Raw genomic sequence first — 19,709 nt, 5'->3', positions numbered from 1 at the left:
CGGCCCGTGTCTGTGATGCTGCTGTTAAGCAAAATGTTGAGGATACATGGAAATAGGAAGTCCTGGTGACTTCTCCAAAAATGTCATCTCTTCTTTCTAATCTGTCCCCTCTCAGCACTTGTGAGACAGTGACATGGAAATGAAGCTCAATGTTGTGAAATACTGGATTCTCTCTTTGTCCTAAATACTTCAAATAAAGCCAGCCACAGAAGCCACTCCACAGAGCCAGAATTTAAAAACCAGAAACTGGTGAGGGGACAGAAGTGGTGACAGACAGAGGGGAGTACCAGACACTCACAGCCACTGCGACCCTTCCCCACTGCCCACCCGGCCCTCCCAGTGACGTCCTGGGACTGTCCCGGCAGAGCTTTGGTCTGTCCGGTAAGAGTATGGCCTTCACTTTAAGAAAAGCCAATTATGAGAACTCCAAACTTAGGAAACCAAAATGAGGACAAAGGGAATCACATTACATACAAATGGATTCTTTGCAAAAGACTTCTGATGACTCTCATCTGCTGTGTGAGAAGAGGCGCCCTGGGCTGTGGGGATGGAGGGTAAGCTCTGAGTGAGTCCCTTAAAAAGAAACCACCCCCCACCAGGAGACCCACAGTGATGTGTTAACCCTGAACTTTGCCCGGATGGTTTATCCTCCAAAAATGTAGGAAGGGAAGAAATTTTGCAGATTCCACTATCCATAAGGATTTCAGTCTCTCTCTAGGTGGTCGCCAGAAATCAGAAGGAAGTATTCCCAGCTGATCACTTGAATCCTCCCTTTTCTTCCCAGTTCCTTGGCACTCCTCGCACTGGGCAGGGTTTTAGGAGCCAGGTTCCCTCCCAGCTCCTCCTCCCCCATTGCAAAACACAAAAATGTTCAGTATAGGGTCAAAGATCTTTGCATCCCAAGAACAAAAGAAAGTGTTTGGAACAGTAGTTTTCCTTCAGACTTTTTATCCACAAGGAGTAAAGAGCAACCTAACATTATGAGATGAGGATGTTTAAATGGAATCAGTGTTCCAGAAACTTGACAAAGTGATGTGAGACATGAAATGAAAAGATGCATCTCTGTCCTTCAGTGAGCACAGCGCGTCTCAGTACTGGTGTCCTGAGGCTTTGCTGACCGGGATAGTGAGTGTATGTTTTGGCTGTTACTTCTGTGTGGGGAAAAATGGATGAAAAGAACAATTCCAACTCCTCCTTTTGGCCCCAGTCTTGTTGCCTGCCAGCAGAGGAGACTGTTCACAGCCTGGCGCTCGTCAAAGTAAGTATGCACACGTTCTCTGTCCCAGCAGTCCTCTCCTGGATATACATTCTGGACATCCTCACCCAGGTCCTGAAGGGGACATGTACCAGATATCCACTATGGGTTTGTGCATGGTGCCGGGGAACTAGGGCAAGAAAGTATTCATCCCTGTGGGAGTGGAGGTGCAAAACGTGACAGCAGCCCACCCTCCATGGCCCACCGGAGTTGGCATAGTGAATCAGATGTGCTGGTCACTGCAACTAGATGGATCCTCACAGCGCAGTGCTGAGTGAGGAAAGCACAGTCTAGAACTGTCACATAATGTCACGTGTGGAAATTTAAAATGCATGCACAGGAGAGAAATACACATTTATCATAAACACATAAAACAAAAGATCCACATTACGTAGACTGGAACCGCTACCCATGCAGGAAGGAACAGGAGAGTGGAGAACAGAGATGAATAGAAAAATAAACTGGGAGGAGAGGGGACCACATAAAAATTTGTACACAAAGGTTCATAGCAGGATTATTCTTAATACCCAGAAAGTGGAAACAACTCAAATGTCCATCAGCTGATGAATAGACACATAAACTCTGGTCTATCCATATACAAAGGGGTATTATTTGGCCATAAACAGGAATGAAGTACTGATTTGTGCTGCAGCACGGAAGACCTTTGGAAACAATATGCTAACTGAAAGAAGTCAGTCACAAAAGACCACATATTGTGTGATTCCATTTTTATAAAGTGTCCAAAATAGGCAAATCTAAGGAAACAGTGGGAAGGGTATAGCTCAGTGGTAGAGCGCGTGCTTAACATGCACAAGGTCCTGGGTTCAATCCCCAGTACCTCCAGTAAATAAATAAATAAACCTAATTACCCACCCACCCACCCCCACCCAAAGGAAAAAAAGAAAGAAACAGAAAGTAGATTAAGGTTTCCTAGCGCTGGGGGGAGGGGAAGTTTGAGAGAAAATAGGGAGTCACTGCTAATGAGTATAAGGTTTCTTTTTGGGGTGATGAAAATGTTCTGAACTTAGATAGTAGTGATGGTTGTACAACTCTGAAGATACTAAAAACTATTGTTGTACACTTTAAATGGGTGAGTTTTATGCTCTGTGAATTATCTCAAGACATTTAAAAAGATAAACAGGTCAGGGAGAGTATGCCCAAGTGGTTGCCCTGGGGTCCTTCCTCTTTGTTCTTCTCCTTTTGTGTTGGAACTGGGTGACGTTCACCTACCTTAACCCTGCCCAAGGGCCATTGCCCTCAAATGTGCACATTTGCCTACGGCCCCGACCAAAGGCTCCCTGGAACTGACTCAAAGCCGACTTCAGGGCAGGACTGACTAGCAACCGGCAGACCACTTCCTCCACTGCTCAAAAGGGTCACTGCCAGCCAGTGCGGAAGGTTTTCTCACAGCAGAAGTTGAAAAGAACATTCAGGACCTTCTGTGTTCTGTTAACCAATTGTAAGTTTATCATGGGTCAGCACTGTGACTCTAAGAAGACACATCTTTCCTTTCTGGCTTTGTCAATATTAGCTGGGTGACTTTAAAACGATACTTAACTTCTCTGAGCCTCAGTTACTTTCTCTGGGAAATTGGCATAAAATTAACTAGAGCAGTTTGGGGTAGTAAATGAAGCAATGTATGTGAAAATGCCTAGCATTGTACCTAACACATACCAAGTACTTGGGAGATGTTTGCTGAATCTGTCTGCCAAAAATCTAACCTGCTCCTCCACAGAGACAACCACTTGTATTCTTGTTACAACCTTGAATTTGGCAAAATTAGAAGGTAGGTAGAAGGCGCCAGATCATGGGAAGTAAAGTCATAATCTTTGGGGGATTTTTTGTTTGTTTGTTTGTGGGGGATTTTTGGTTTGTTTTTATTTGTTTGTGTGGGGTGGGTAATTAGGTTTCTCTATATATTTATTTACTTAATGGAGGTGCTGGAGGTTGAACCCAGGACCTCACATGTGCTAGGCATGTGCTCTGCTGCTGAGCTATACCCTCCCCCCGTGTTTTTTTTGGTTTGGTTTTTGGTTTTGGTGCCAAAACCTGGGATAAAGTCATAATCTTAATTGAGCGTCTGTTATGTGCCATACAGTGGTGAGTGCTAGGAAACAAGGATGGATGGAATGGTTTTAGGAGTCAGGGAGTTAGGGTACAAGTGACAGAAACTCAGTTTAAACTGGCTGCAGCAGATAAAGGGAATATAGTGTCTCAGTAATGGGCTGAGGTGTTGGGACACCTCTCCTCGTCCTCTGAATCATTTTCTGTGGATGGCTCTACTGTATGGCCAAGAAAAATTCCTATCTCGCCTGCTTACCGACCTAGGTGAGAGGTGAGCAAAACCTTCAGCAGATTCCCAGTCTCCTTCCTGTGGAAACAGAGTGGGTACATCTCTGGACCAACCATCACTGGATGGAAATGCAGAGAAGCCAATTTCTTATCAGGAATCTTAACACTCCTAAGCCTGAAAGAAGTCTCTGCCCATGAGGAGGCTGGTGGTGGCAAGTGACAGAAAATGCAGCTCAAACTGCATGGAACAGTGATGGTGATATTTTGGCTCCCAACATAACTGAAAAATTCTGGGATAGAGTGGCCTTAAGATTTATCAGGGCTCCATCTCCTTCTCTGCCGTTCTCTCAGCCCCGCCCCCCATGGGTGTCTGCTTTGTCTCAGGCCGGCTGCCTCCATGTGGTGAGGTGGCCATCATCATCAGTCAGAGAAACACACTGCGTTGTTCCCACCTGGGGCTAGGGCAGGAGCAGCCTCCCGCAGTCACTGAAGGAATGTCTGCAAGGGTGGATCTGCCTGGACCAACAGGGCCAGGGCAATGCCCATGTCAGTGCCTGAGGCCCTGATGGCAGGAGGCTTGACGTTGGGCTGATGGGCTTTGGTGCATCAGGGTCCACCTAGGAGATCACAACTTGCCTCACAATAGGAGAGCTGGGAAGGACCACAAGAACATGAACACAAAGCCTCACACAGGGCCACAGGTCTCACCTACAGGTGAGGAAACTGGGGCCAAAGCCCACCACAGCTCTACATCTAGTTTGTGGCAAATCTAAGACCCAGTATCACTGGGTTTGCCTACAGTTGGCTGCTTTTGAATCAATAATGGAATAGAACACCTCGATAAGTAACAAATACTCCATTACCAGGGAGCTTCAAGCCGAGGCTGAATAGCATCATAGCTATAAAAGGAATTACCACACTGATCTCCAAGGGAGGACAGAGGCCTCTGTTGTTGGCGCCCGTGGGAACAGCAATCCCAGCATGGGATGGTGGAGACAGGTTCCTGCAGCAGGGAAGGGCTCATCCTGTCCATTCTCTTGGATTCATAACTTCCTGAAAGAGGTTCTGACTCCCCTCTGCCTTCCCCTCCTCCCTGCCGTGTTCCCAGGCTGAGATGGACAAGCTGGGGCTGGTAATCGTGTTACTTCAGTTTCCTCCCTGGCCCTGCCCTTCTGGTAATCTGATTTCCAAGGGGCGAGAGATGGCAGGCCCAGGCTCAGGAAGAAATCTGCTCCCTCGTGTCTGTTGGGCCTGCTAATTTGATAGAACTACTTGCTGAGCTTCCACAGAACCCCCATTAGGAGCAAATTTCATCTCGTTCCCACAGCCCTGGCCCTGGAGAGCTCTCCAACTCTCAGTCCAGAAGGAAATTCAGCTTCCAGTTTAATTGTTGCATAGGAGATTGTCTTTATTAGAATAATAGCAACTAGAGATTGAGCACCTACTACGTGTCAGACACAGTACCAGGTGCTTTATATCTGATGACTCACTAGGTGTGCTGTTACCCCTCACAGGCGCTCCAAGCAAGGCCCTTGGCTAATGTTCCCCTTTGTTGCAGGACTATCCCTCCACTTGAATCAATTTGCCCTTGAGCCTGGGACCTTTGGCCAGATCTGAGGATCTGTGTGATTCTCAGTGTTTCTAAGGCAAGATGGCTGCCTGAGTGAAGCAGGAGCTGACCCAAGTCTCCTCGCCTGCCCATGAGCTCCTGGTGTCTAACAGGCACCAGCAGCCACTCAGGACACCCATTGGAGCTCACCTTTGTCACCCCACCCCATCACCATAACAACCATCCATGGCTTTGAGCCCCATTCTAAAGCTTATTCTGCCAAGCATCATGGAGGGTAGCAAGGTAGAAAGAAAGAGGCTGGGCCCTGGAGAGAAGCAGCTTTGCCACCTATCAGCTATGCGACCAAGTTTGTCTCAACTCCGAGCTGGGGCTGCCTCATCCAGAAACGGTGAGAGTATAATCTACCTTTTAGGGCATTTGTGAAAATTAAGTCAACTAAAGTATATGCAACCTAGTTTCCAGTTTCACTGTGTGGGGTGGGAATTATGAATCACCCCCGGCTCAAGTATTTTCCCAGAGCCTGAACCACCTCTTTGCCTGGCTATCTGGCCCTGCACTTCAACTTCCTCCCCAGGAATCCTGGGTACTCACAGGGTTGGAGCGATGTGGAGGGCTTGCCAGATCACCTGGAAACTGGGGTCACCTGCTTGTTCTTTGAGGATCCCTGTCTCCATGGAGCTCATGTTTTCATGACACAGATGGCAAATAAGTGAATGAATGTGTCAAGTATCGTATTGTTACACATGCTCTGTCCCAGTAGACATGAGGGAGGCTACTGGGCCCCCAGCCAGTGTGCTGATGTGTTGTCATTGTAGGGAAGTGACGAATGACTTTCCAGGCACCACTCCAGCCAGATAATAGGCACTCACTTCCCTAGGCAGTCAGCCTGCTACCTGAATTAATCGTGGTGTCCAGAGTTACAGCCTACATTGTCCCTGCCCCAAAGAAGCCTCTCCTCTCAGGCTGTTTTGAGAGGTGGACCGGGGCTCAGCCCCTGCATCTGCTGCCACCATTGCTGTGAGTACAAATTCTGGGCAGCCCTGGGAGATACCAATTCCCCCTCCCGAAGAGCTCCATGCCTGGCTTCCCTGCTTCTTTTAAATCTATTCATATGTCACCTCTCCCAGGAGGTCTTCCTTGACTACCTGATCTAAATTAGCTAGCCTCCCACATGACCCCCACCCTACTTTCCCCTGACCTGAGTGACCATCTCCTGAGCCAAAACTAACAAGTAAATTTAGCAAGGTCACATGATACAAAGTCAATATACAAAAATCAATAGTATTTCTAGGATTCATTCTGAGTTAACTTTTGTAGAAAGTGTGAGGTGAGATTTGAAGTTAGTTGTTTTTATATAGTTATCAAGTTGTTCCAGCACCATTTGTTGAAAACATATTTCTCCATGAAATAACCTTGGCACTTCTGTAGAAAAGTTAACTGACTATTGGTGTATTTTTGGATTCTATAATATTCCATTGATCTATATGTCAATTTGGGGGAGGGGGCCCACGGGGAGGTAATTAATTTGATTTGATTTTAGAGGAGGTATTGGGGATTGAACCCAGGACCTCGTGCATGCTAAGCATGCAGTCTACTGCTTGAGGTATACCCTCCCCACTTATATGTCAATCTTTATAGCAATACCACATTGTCTTGATTATGTAGCTTTGTAATAAATCTAGAAATCGGATAAGGTAAGTATTTGTTCTTCTTTTATACAATTATTTTGGTTTTTCTAGGCACTTTCTATTTCCACATGCATTTTAGAGTCAGCCTGTCAATTTCTACCAAAAAAAAAAAAAAAAAACCAACTGACATCTTTTTAAGATTGCTTTGAACAATTGCCTAATTTGAGGTGACCTGATATCTTAATATTGAGTTTTTCAATCCATAAACATGGTAGATCTGTCCATTTAATGTCTATTTAATTGGGCCTTCTTAAAATTTTTGTAAGAATATTTTGTAGTTTCCTGTATAGAGTTTCTCACATATTTTGTTAAACTTATCCCTGAGAAATCAAGTTTTTGTGTTATTGTAAATGGTATTTTTATAATTTCATTTCTAACTATTTATTGCTAGTACATAGAAATTCATTTGATTTTTACATATTGACTTTGTAACATGTGACCTTGCCAAACTCATCTATTAGTTTTGATAGCTTTTTGTAGGTGCCTTAGGACTTCCAAAATTGACAATCATGTTTTCTTTGAATAAAGATAGTTTGCTTTTCAATCTGTATGCCTTTTATTTGTTTTACTTTCCTTATTGCCCTGTCAAGGACCTCCAGTACAATGTTGAAAAGAAGTGGTGAGGCAGTCATTTTTGCCCTTTACCAATTCTTGGGGAAAACATTCAGTCTTTCACCATTAAGTATTACGTTAGTTGAAGATTTTTCATAGATGTCCTTTATCAAGTTAAGAAAGTTTCTATCTATTTCATATTTACTGAACGGCTTTTGAATTTTGTCAGAAGTTTTTATAACTCTAATGAGATGATCATACAGTTTTTTTTTTTCCAGTTGTGCTAGTGTGGTAAATTACATTGATTAATTTTGAAGTGGTAAACAAACCTTTGATTCCTGGATAAACCTGATTTGATCATGCCTCATTTCCTTTTCTATCTATTGCTAGATTTAATTTGCTAAAATTTTGTTAAGGGTCTATGTTCATTAGGGATTCATTTCTTTTCTTGCAATCTTATAATTAAATCTTTTTTCTGATTTGAGTATCAGGGTAGTGCCGGCCTCAAAATATGAGCTGGGAAGTGTCCCCTCCCGTTTATTTTTCCATTTTCTCAGTTTGTGTAGAATTGATTCTATTTCTTCCTTAAGCGTTAGATAGAATTTACTACTGAAACCATCTGGACCTGGAATTTTTTTTAATGGGAAGATATTTTTTAATCAATTTACTTAAAATTTTTTTATATTGAGATAAATTCCACATAACATAAAATTCACCATTTAAACCACTTTAAAATGTATAACTCACTGGGTTTTTACCACACTCACAGCATCGTGCAACCATTCCCACTACCTAATTCCAGAATGTTTCCATCACCCCAAAAAGAAGCCCCACACCTCTCAGTTTCCTCTTTCCTCCAACGCCTGTTAACTGCTAATCTACTTTCTTTTTGTATGGATTAGCCTATTCTGAACACTTCATATAAATTAAATAATACAATATGTGGCCTTTTCTGTCTTGTTTCTTTCACTTAGCATAATATTTTCAAGGTTTATATGTGTGTGTCATGTATCAGTACTTCATTCTTTTTTTTTAAATGTATTTTTTAAATTTATTTTTTAGGGGGAGGTAGTTAAGTTTACTTATTTATTTATTTTTAGAGGAGGCACTGAGGATTGAACCTAGGACTTTGTGTATGCTAAGCATGCACTCTACCACTTGAGCTATACCCTCCCTCTTATTCCTTTTTAATGCTGGGTAATATTCCATTGTATAGATATACCACATTTTGTTTATCTATTCAGCAGTTGATGGAAACTTGGGTTATTTCCACTTTTGGGGTATTACAAATAATCCCACTATGAATATTCATGTACAAGTTTTTGTGTAAACATATGTTTTCAGTTCTCTGGGGTAAATACCTAAGTGTGGAACTACTAGGTCATATGGTAACTCTTATGTTCAACTTCTTGAGAAACTGCCAGAATATTTTCCAAACTGACCACATGCACCATTTTACCAGCAATGTATGAGGCTTCTGAATTTTTCATATTCTTGCCAACACTCATTATTTTCCATTTTCTCTCTCTCTTTAAAAAAAAGTATTATATTCATTCTAATAGGTGTGATGCAGTATCTCGTGCTTTTGAGTTGTATTTCCCTAATAATTAATGACATTGGCCATTTTTATATCTTCTTTGGAGAAATGTCTATTCAAATCTTTTGCCCATTTTTAAATTAGGTTGTTTGTCTTTTTGGGGGGGGGGGCGGTAATTAGATAGATTTTTTTTTTTTAACAGAAGTACTGGGAAGTGAACCCAGGAGTTCATGCATGCTAAGCACATGCTCTACCACTGAGATATACCCTCCCCCCAGGGTGTTTGTCTTTTTATTGTTGAGTTTAAGAGTATCAGACACATGATTTGCAGATACATTATCCCATTCTGTGGATTTTCATTTCACTTTTTGTTAGTGTCCTTTGATGTGTAATAGTCTAATTTTTTTTTTCCCTTTGATTGCTTGTGAGCATTTGAGCTTAAACAATTCAAGGTCACAAACATTTGCATTCAGGAGTTTTATAGTTTTAGCTTACATTTAGATCTTTGATCCATTTTGAGTTAATTTTTTAAAATAGTGTGAGGTAAGGATCCAATTTCATTCTTTCTTATGTGGATATCCAGTTGTACCAGCACCATTTGTTGTAAAGACTGTTCTTTCCCTCATTGAATGGTTTGACAACCTTATAGAAAATCAACTGCCCATAGATGTATGAGTTTATTTCTGGACTCTCAGCTGTGTTTCATTGATCTATATCTATACCCTTTGTCAGTACCACATTGATTTGCTTATGGTAGCTTTGTAGTTTTGAAATCAGAAAGTGTTAGTCCTCCAACTTTGTTCTTCTTTTTCAAAATTGCTTTGGCTATTCTGGGTTTCTTGCATTTCCATATGAGTTTTAGGGTCAGTTTGTGCATTTCTGCAAAAAAGGTCAGTGGAATTTTGATAGGGATTGTACTAAATCTATAGATCTATTTGAGGAGTATTGCAATCTTAACAATATTAACTCTTTCAATTGGTGAACATGGGATAACTTTCCATTTATTTGGGTCTTTTTAAATTTTTTTCAACAATATTTTGTGGTTTTCAATATACAAGTCCTGCACTTCTGCAGGAAGATTTTAAACCACAAATTCAGTTTCTTTAGTAGATATTGAGCTATTCAAATTTCTATTGTTTCTTGAATTAGCTTTGGTATTTTGTGTCTTGCAAGGAATTTGTACGATATGTCTGACTTGTCAAACCTATTGACATAAATTTGTTCATAATATTAGCTTATTCTCTTTTAGTATCTGTAAGATCTGCAGTGATGTCTTTAACTTCATTCCTGGTAGAAATAATTTGTGTCCTTTCTTTTTTCTTGATCAATCTCTCTGGTTGTTTATAAATTTCATTTATCTTCACAAAGATCCAGCTTTTGATTTCATTGATTTTCTCCATTGTTTGTCCATTTGCTATTTCATTAATTTCTACATTATTGTTTCCCTTATTCTATTTAGGTTAATTTGCACTTCTTTTTCTAGGTTCTTAAGGTGCAAGCTTAGTTCATTGATTTGAGATCTTTCTATTTTTCTAATTAAGCATTTGATGCTATGAATTTCATTTTATGCATTGCATTCACTACATCCCACAAATTTTGATATGCTATGTTCATTCTGCTCCCATTATTTTCTCATGTCCCATGGGTTTTCTTTTTTGACCTATGGATTATTTAGAAGTATGTTGTTATTTTCTAAATATTTGAAGATTTTCCCAAAAATCTTTCTGATATTGGTGTCTAGGTGAAATCTGTTGTGGTCAGAGAACGTACTCTGATTGATTTCAATCACTACATTTATTGAGACTATATTATGGCCCAAAATATGACCTATCTTGTTGAATGTTTTATGTGCATTTGAAAGGAACTTATATAATGCTGCTAAGTGGAGTATATTGTGTATCAATGAGATCAAGTTATCCTATATTCTCACTTATTTTTTGCTTGTTCTATTGTTGACTGAGAGGAATATTAAAATCTCTAACTGTAAGTATGGATTTGTTATTTTCTCCCTTAACTTCTTTCAGCTTTTGATATGTGTTTTAAAGCTTTGATATTAGATGCACATACATCTAGGATTGTTAGGTCTTCTTGATGAACTGAGCCCCCTTATCATTTTGAAGTGTCCTTCTTTACCCCAGTAATATTTGTTATTCTGAAGTCTACTTTGTCTGATATTAAAAGAATTGCTTCAGTGTTCTTTATTTTTTAAGCTTTATTTTAATTTAACAACTTTGTTGAAGTATAATTTACATATAATAAACTGCACATATTTAGAATATACAATTTGGAAATAAGTTTTGACATACTGTGTATGAACTCATGAAACCATGATCACAATTCAGCTTTCTTTTGATTAGTGTTTGTATGGTATGTCTTTTCCCATTGTTTTAACATATCTGTAACTTTACATTTAAAGTGGGATCCTTCCTCTTTTTCAGTAAAATGACAATCTCTGCCTTTTAATTGGAATACTTAGACTATTTATATCAATATACTTAGGGTTAAGTACCATCTTGCTATATGTTTTATACTTTTCTTTGTGTATTTTCCTGCCTCCTTTCTGATTATTTCTACTATTTGATACTACCTCCATTATTACTTAATTAGCTATGTATTTTTGCTTCATTTTAAAATGGCTGCTCTACCATTTACAATATGAAACTTTAATTTATCACCATCTACCTTCAGTTAATACTGTATCACTTCATGTATAATATAAGAACTTTTAAGATACTATACTTCTATTTTTTCCCAATCCTCATTCTTTAAGTATTATAAATTATACAATATACTGCTATTGTTTTTGCTTTAAATAATCAATTTTCTTTTAAAGAGGTGGGAAAATGAGAGAAATGTATGATATATACATATTTAATCTTTGGCTACCCTTTATCTTTGACTACTTTTAAGATTTTCTTTTTATCACTGGTTTTTGGTGATGTTTTCCAAATATTTTGCTGTTCTTCTCCCTTCCTTCTGGGGCTCCAGTTACATGTACGTTAGACCTCTTGATATTGTCCTTGCAGGTTACTGAGGCTCTATCAATTTTTAGTCTTTTTTTTTTTTTTTTTTTCCTCACTTTGCTTCATTTTGAATAGTTTCTATTGCTCTGGTCTTTTCTTCTGCAATGTCTAAATTGCTGTTAATCCCATCCAGTGTAATTTTTTATTTCAAATGTCATATTTTTTATCTCTGGAAGCCTGACTTGTTTCTTTTGACATACCTTTCATTCCTCACCTCATCGTGTTCATGTTTTCCTTTATGTCCCTGAGCACACTGAGTATATTTATAACAGCTGTCTTAATATCTTACCTACTAACCCCATCATCTCTGTCATTTCTGGATATGTTTCTATGGTCTGACTTTTCTCCTTATTATGGGTCATAGTTTCCTGCCTCTGAGTACATATGTTAATTTTTAAAATTGCATTCCACATATAAATTTTACATTATAGAGTGCTGAATTTCATTTCATTCCTTTAAAGAGTGATGAACTCTTTCTCACACAGGCAATGAAGTTACATACAGATTATTAGTTCAATCTTTTCAAGGCTTGTTTTTAAGCTTTTTTAGGGATGGATTACAGTAGCCTTTATTCCAGGGCTAAGATAACTCCACGTCTAAGATGTGGGTCTTTTAGGGTCTCCACTGAACGCCCATGTCTTTAGCAAGTTTTCTCCACTGTGGCTAAAGGGTAGCTTAACTATTGTAGGCCCTTTATAAGCTCTAGGAGTTGTTTTATTTATAGCTCCTCCATAATCGTTCTTTCCTCAGAAATTGTTTTTGCTCAGTCTCATGGAGTTTTATCTCAGCATGCAGTTTGGTATTCAGTCAAAGACTCTAGGGGATCCCCACGTAGATTTTCAGAAATCTTCCTCTGTGCAGCTCCCTCCTCTCTTGAATACTGCCCTGCAATTTTAGATACTTCGGACTCCCCCAAACTCTGATCTCTGTCTCCTTAACTCCATAAGATGACCAAACTCTCCTTGAATAAATAAAATTTATGTATGTATGCACTTATTTATTTTTAATGGAGGTATTGAGGATTGAACCCAGGACCTAGTGCATGCTAAGCATGCACTCTACCACTGAGCTTTACCCTCCCCCGCCTCTTTTTTTTCTTTTTCTTTTTAAATGTTCTTTTTTTAACCCTCTCCCCTTTTAACTGGCTTAACTTACCACCATAAATTAGACAAAAGCAGCTCCTGACAGGCCCAAGTTTCAGCCTCTCAAAAGGTCCTCTATACAGTGCTACTATTTATAATAACAAAATATTTTCATTTATGTCCATGCTTCACAGTTTTTAAAGCTGGAAAATAACATATTCTAGGAGGCCAGAAAGTATTATGGCTAAGATGTGGTTCTGGAACCCAATGATTAGAGCTGGAATCCCAGTGTTCCATCACTTATTAGCTCTGTGACCTTTGGAAAGTTACTTGACCTCGTTTACAAAAACCATTTAATGTGTTTGTTTGAATCATTAATTCATGCCCATGTGTAACAGTCAAAAGGCACAAAAGGATATAAAGTAAAACTAACTATCCCCCCACCCCTGTCTCATAGTCACCAGTCCCCACACTGGAGTGCACCACAATGATCAGTTTCTTACTTAGTCTTTTGGGGCCTCAACTTCCTCTTCTGTAAAATGGGAATGGTGAGACTTGCCTAGCCTCCCACCCAAAGCTTTCATAGAGATCAAATTGAATAACCTGTGCAGAAAGGCTGCACTAGTAAGCTGTGAGCCTAGGCACATGGAAGGAGACAGTTTATATCAGCCAGAGGCATGACTTGAACATCCAGAGTTGGAGCTGGAGCACATCGCACCTTTAAATACCCAAAGTCCATCAGGTTGTCCTCGTGGATCCCAGGTCTGGGTTTTGTTGAGATAAAACAAACTGATTTTGTGGAGTCTTCCCATAATTTTTGAACTGTCAACATTCTACTCTTTCAAATCCCAGTTCGGTTGTCACTTGTTCTTAGAAGCTTTCCCCAGTTCCTTGTGCGGATCCCTCACCCCAACTCAGATGTGCTTGCTGTCTCTTTAGAGCCAACAGACATGCCTCTTAGATCTCTCTGTGCTGTGGGAGGCCTTTCCCCTGTTTGCTGACATGTGGCAGTGCAGCCCTGCATGGTGCAGTGAGCAGAGCTTGGCTTTTGGTGTCACCGCCCAGGGACTATGTGACCGGGCAAGTGATTTAATCTCTAAACCTCCGTTTCCTCAGGTACAGATTTTGGTTAATAACTTTACGTCTAAGGCAGCAGTTCTCAAACATTTTGGTCTCAGGACCTGCCACTTCAAGGAAAACAACAATATGAACAGGGAGTATAAAGACCACAAAGAACTTTTATTTGTGCAGGTTATAGGTATATACTTATTCATCCATATATTTACTGTATTATTTGTAGCTATATATTTATGTATCCATAGACTTACCATATTAAACATTAAAACTGAGAAATTAGAACATCTTTATTTATTCATTTAAAAATAACGATAGCCATGTTGTACACCCGAAACTAATTTAATACTGAAAATCAACAGTACTTCAATAAAAAATAATAAAATAAAATACATTTAAAAAGTATTCAACCCACTACATGTTAACATGGTTATTTTTATTTTTAAATGTTATTTGGTATAGCACAGGGAACTATTTCAATATCTTGTAATAACCTATAATGGAAAAGACTCTGAAAAAGAATATATCTATGTACATGTATAACACTTTGCTGTACACATGAAACTAACACATTTAAATCAACTGTACTTCAATTTAAAAAAGACTTATTTGTACTTTGAAAAAACAAAACCTTTCCTGAGAAGGACAATATTCTTCTACATTTTTTGCAAATCTTTTTTATAGAAGATAGCTGGATTCTCTACATTTGTCCTACATTCATGCTGTTGGGATATGTACTTTTGGTTAAAATATATGAAGACAATCTAACCTTATGCAAATATGTAGTTGGAAAAGGAAGAAGTATTTTAGTGGCCCTTTCAAATTATTGTGGATATTCTTCATCAACACTATACCAAAAAATCAACAAGCAGTAGTTTCTTAATGGTCAACTGCAACATGAAATCTGAACTATTCAATACTCATTTCATAGCCTGTCATATTAAAATCCATGGGTCTATCTTATACTTTCAGTGGATCTTTTTCCTGTGCATGACTTTGTAACTTTGTGCATTAGTCATCTGGAGAGCATTTCTTATTGAATATGCAAATTTTCCAAAAGTTGACACATTTCATTACCAACCTAGAAAGATCACATGGCTGATCTCACCGCCACTTTCATCAGAAAAGTCTGAGGAAAGCATGAGGAGACTGTCTAGCTCACAGTGGCAGATACCAGTTTTTCAAAATTCTGTCATACTGTTGTTCTCCTTGAAGTGGCAGGCTCTTTTTGTCTATTTTTAACAAAATGTCTGCCAAACATCCAAGCATGAATAACCATGATTTGTCTGTCAGGCATTCTTTCAAATAAAAATGATGTTCCACGAAAAAGATGGCTAGTCTAGCTCACAAGTACAGAAGTCCCTTGAGTACTTTTCCCTGAGACAATGCTTGGACTTGAAACGCAGTAGATGTGCTTTCTGGGTACTTCCCATTTTGTCACATAGAATGGTCAAAAGACACGTAATCGTGGGAGATTTAATAAAATTAATAATGTTTATGGGGGAAGGGTATAGCTCAAGTGGTAGAGCACGTGCTTAGCATGCAGGAGGGCCTGGGTTCAATCCCCAGTACCTCCATTAAAATAAATAAATAAATAAATAAACATCTAATGACCTCTCCCCCCAAAAAAATTAAAAATAAAAAATTTTATTTTAATTTTAGAATAATGTTTACTGCTTCATCAAGGACATTCTTCATTGCAACAGGAACTTTTTTCCTGCGGATGTGTGGTGGTAGGGAACACAATGACCATTACTACAGTTTGGCGTTTTGGTGCCACTGCCTTGATTCCTGCTAAGGCATCAGCAGTCTTGCTCGCCGTAGCTTTTGCACCATCAGTGCAAATGTCTACACAGTAAAAAAGAAAACAATATCTTAGTATTATAATGAAAATACTTTTAACCTTGCAGGATCCTTTGAAAGGGTCTTGGGACCCCCAGGGGCCAGCAAACTACACTTTCAGAACCACTACTATAGGGCTGTTGTGAGGATTACATAGAACAATGTACACGAAGCAGTTGCTATGGTGCCTGGCACACTCCAAGTGCTTAAATGCTAGAAATTCTCTTTATTATTCAAAATGATTTCACATATTTTATCTTACAATGACCTCTCTGTACCCCCCAAGCTCTTAGCCCGGACTGCCTTCGTGGGGTGAGCTTCATGGGATTATGCTTGTCTACAAGCTTCTCAAGGGCATGTCTCTGTAACCCGGAGACCTGCCGAGTTTCCAGCTCATTTAAGTGAATAAACGAGCTACTCATGGTAATTATGCCAATTTCCCTTTTATAGATGAAAAAGGCTGAATGTGTGAGATTGAGAGACTTTCCATCAAGGGGCTGAAGCTGTACTGGTAAGGTCAGTGCTGAGGGGCAGGGGAGAGGGTCAGGCAGCAAAGGGGAGATCCACTGGGAGTAAGGGGTAGAGGAAAAGTAAGGGAAACCTCTGCCACGTGTAAAGGTTGCAAACAGACTGCCCAAAGGCCAGGCTTGCCCACTGCTGCCTGCATGGTGCCTTAAATTTTAAATAGTTCCCGAGGAAAATGATGGAGTACAAACAGGGAATTTGCAAAAGAGGAAATCCAAAAGCTAAAAAGCATCTGAAGAGATGTTTAAACTCATGAGTAATCAGAGAAATGCAAATTAAAACAACAATGGGACCTCCTTTTACACCTAATAAACTTGCAAAATTAGAAACCTGGGTGATGGCCAGTCTTGGTATCGATGTCCTTAACCAGGAACTCCCATGAACTTTGGGTGAGCAGATAAGCTGATGTTGTTACTCTGAAGCAGAACCACACAGTGTCTAGTCAAATGAGGTAGAGGCCTACCTAGGACCTGCTTCTGGGCAAGTATCCTATAAATTCTCAAACTGCTGCATAAGTTTGCATAAAACTGCATGAAGCGGTTCAATGTCGCAATGTTTAAGAAAGGTGTAGAACACCTGCAGGTCCATCCCGATGGAATGAATAAGTAAAGCGTGGTTGATGTACACCATAGCTTATGTATCAACTGGGGCCCTGCAGGAACTAGATGCAGGCTCAAAAGGGGTGACTGAAGATAGTTTAAGGAAAAAACTGTTTATAAGGTATGGGCATGGTTTGGGGAAACAAATAAGCAATGGTAAAGCCCCAGGATCTAACAAGAGGGCAAATGGAGAGAACAGCCTAAATCAACCGGAACTGGAGCTCTAAGGGAGGGTCACCTGACAAAAGCTGTGGCCTACGTGGAGGAATGCAGCTACTGACCGACTGGACTAGCAAGGAAGGAGCCAGGGAGCAAATACCCTGACCTCTCTCTTCCTGCCCTCTGATCTCCTGATAGTGCCCCGCCCCACAGTTGGCCAATCCAACTGGAATTTGGAAGGCAAGGGAGCACAGAGCAGGAAGGAGGAAGATGGATAGTAAATCCAAAGGGGCAAACACCGAATATCAACCAGGAGTACAATGCAACAGTTACAAATAGTGAACTAAATGTACACAGAGCGATATAGATCAATCTTAAAAATAGGCTGGAGAGTAAAAACTAAGAAACAGAATGAGGTCCATAACACAATGCCATTTAGCATTTTGGTCATTTTTAAAATGCACAAAATATATATAGATAGAGAGAGAGTGAGAGAGACATAAAATACCTAGGAATAATTTAAATGAAAGATGTGTAAGACCTGTATACTAGAAACAACAGCACATTGCTGAGAACAATTAAAGAACCAAGTAAGTAGAATGATACACTATGTTCATGGATTGAAAGAATGAATATCGTAAAGATGTCAGTGTTCCTCAAATCCAATGCAATAGATTCAGTGCACTTCAATCAAAATGCTATGGGGTAGGGAGGGTATAGCTCAAGTGGTAGAGTGCATACTTAACATGCATGAGGTCCTGGGTTCAATCCCCAGTACCTCCTCTAAAAATAAATAAATAAATAAACCTAATTACCTCCCCCCCGCAACAACAAAAATTTTTTTAAATTAAAAAATAAAATCCCATCAGGACTAGGAATAGACTTACCATATGACCCAGGAATCCTGCTCCTGAGCATATATCCAGAAGAAACCCTACTTCAAAATGACACCTGCACCCCAATATTCATAGCAGCACTATTTACAATAGCCAAGACTTGGAAACAGCCTAAATATCCATCAACAGATGACTGGATAAAGAAGATGTGGTATATTTATACTATGGAATACTATTCAGCCATAAAAACTGACAACATAACACCATTTGCAGCAACATGGATGTTCCTGGAGAATGTCATTCTAAGTGAAGTAAGCCAAAAAGAGAAAGAAAAATACCATATGAGATCGCTCATATGTGGAATCTAAAATAATAATAATAATAATAAATACAAAACAGAAACAGACTCATAGACATAGAATACAAACTTGTTGTTGCCAAGGGGGAAGGGGTGGGAAGGGACAGACTGGGAGTTCACGATTTGTAGATACTGACAGGCATATGTAGAATAGATAAATAAGATTATACTGTATAGCACAGGGAAATATATACAAGCTCTTGTGGTAGCTCACAGCAAAAAAAAAAGTGACAGTGAATATATGTATGTTCATGTATAACTGAAAAATTGTGCTCTACACTGGAATTTGACACATTGTAAAATGACTATAACTCAATAAAAAAATGTTTTTAAAAAAATCCCTTCAGGACAAGCTGATTCCAAAGTTTGTGTAGAAATACAAAGGACCTATAATAGCCAAAATAGTCTTAAAGAAGAAAAAATCAGGTAGAATTTACACTACCTGATTTGAAGACTTAAGATAATCAAGACAGTGTGGTATTGGCAAGGGATAAACAAATACATCGATGAAACAGGAGAGTCCAGAAACAGATCCACACAAAATACAGTCAATTACATTTGAAAAAGACATCAAGGCAATTCAATGGGTAAAGGAAAGTGGTATCAACAAGTTGTGCTGGAACAAGTCGCTTATATGGAAAAAAAACGAACCTTGACCCCTGTCTTGTACCATGCACAAAAATCAGTTCAAAATGTGTCACAAACCTAAACATAAAAGCTAAAACTCTAAAGCTTCTGGAAGAAAACATAGGGGACTATCTTAACAAGCTTGGAGCAGGCAAAGGTTTTTTAGACAGGGCACAGAAAGCAATATCCATAAAAGAAAAAAATTGATAAACTTCTCTCTCTTTCCAGGAGGATCCTTGTGTCTCCCTCCATGGCTGGCCTGCCCCCTCTCCCAACATGCTCCATGCAGAGCCCCCCACCCTCTGCTCCCATCACCACCATGTTTCCAAGGGCTTTTGGGGATCATTAACACGACTTGCCATGATTTACTCAACATTTCCCTTTAAAGCCAATGACTCCCTTTTACTTCAGTCTTGTCCTACCCTCTTTAGCTTTGTCCTCAACAATCTTTGCTATGAAATCCCTAGTTTGATAGGTTTATCATTTTTCTCTATTACATATTAAAATAAACCCCTAACTATTGAAAGTTTTGTAAAATGTGTGAACAACCTTAAACTATTTCATGTACTGCACTTTTTACAGGTTCCTGGGGTTATATGTGTGTATGTGTGTGAGCATGTCTGTGTGTCTGAAGGTGTGGGTGGGTGAGCATGGGCAAGTGTGCATGAATATGTATGAGTGTGTGTGTAA

The 19,709-nt window shown here is 39.6% G+C and overlaps 1 long non-coding RNA gene and 1 other non-coding gene across 2 annotated transcripts; both read left to right on the top strand.

Moving 5' to 3' along the window:
- Positions 1-1,283: 1,283 nt before the first annotated feature.
- LOC135321322 (uncharacterized) lies at positions 1,284-19,524 on the top strand. Its single transcript, XR_010381021.1, has 3 exons — positions 1,284-2,714; positions 16,366-16,431; positions 19,248-19,524. It is a non-coding gene; the product is annotated as an uncharacterized LOC135321322 (long non-coding RNA).
- TRNAV-AAC (transfer RNA valine (anticodon AAC)) lies at positions 2,025-2,098 on the top strand. Its single transcript has one exon. It is a non-coding gene; the product is annotated as a tRNA-Val (tRNA).
- Positions 19,525-19,709: the final 185 nt, after the last annotated feature.

The sequence above is a fragment of the Camelus dromedarius genome, chromosome 5 (assembly GCF_036321535.1).
Source record: "Camelus dromedarius isolate mCamDro1 chromosome 5, mCamDro1.pat, whole genome shotgun sequence".
Classification (NCBI taxonomy): domain Eukaryota; kingdom Metazoa; phylum Chordata; class Mammalia; order Artiodactyla; family Camelidae; genus Camelus; species Camelus dromedarius.
The sequence above is the reverse complement of the archived record's forward strand: the minus strand, read 5'-3'. Positions and strand labels throughout refer to the sequence as shown.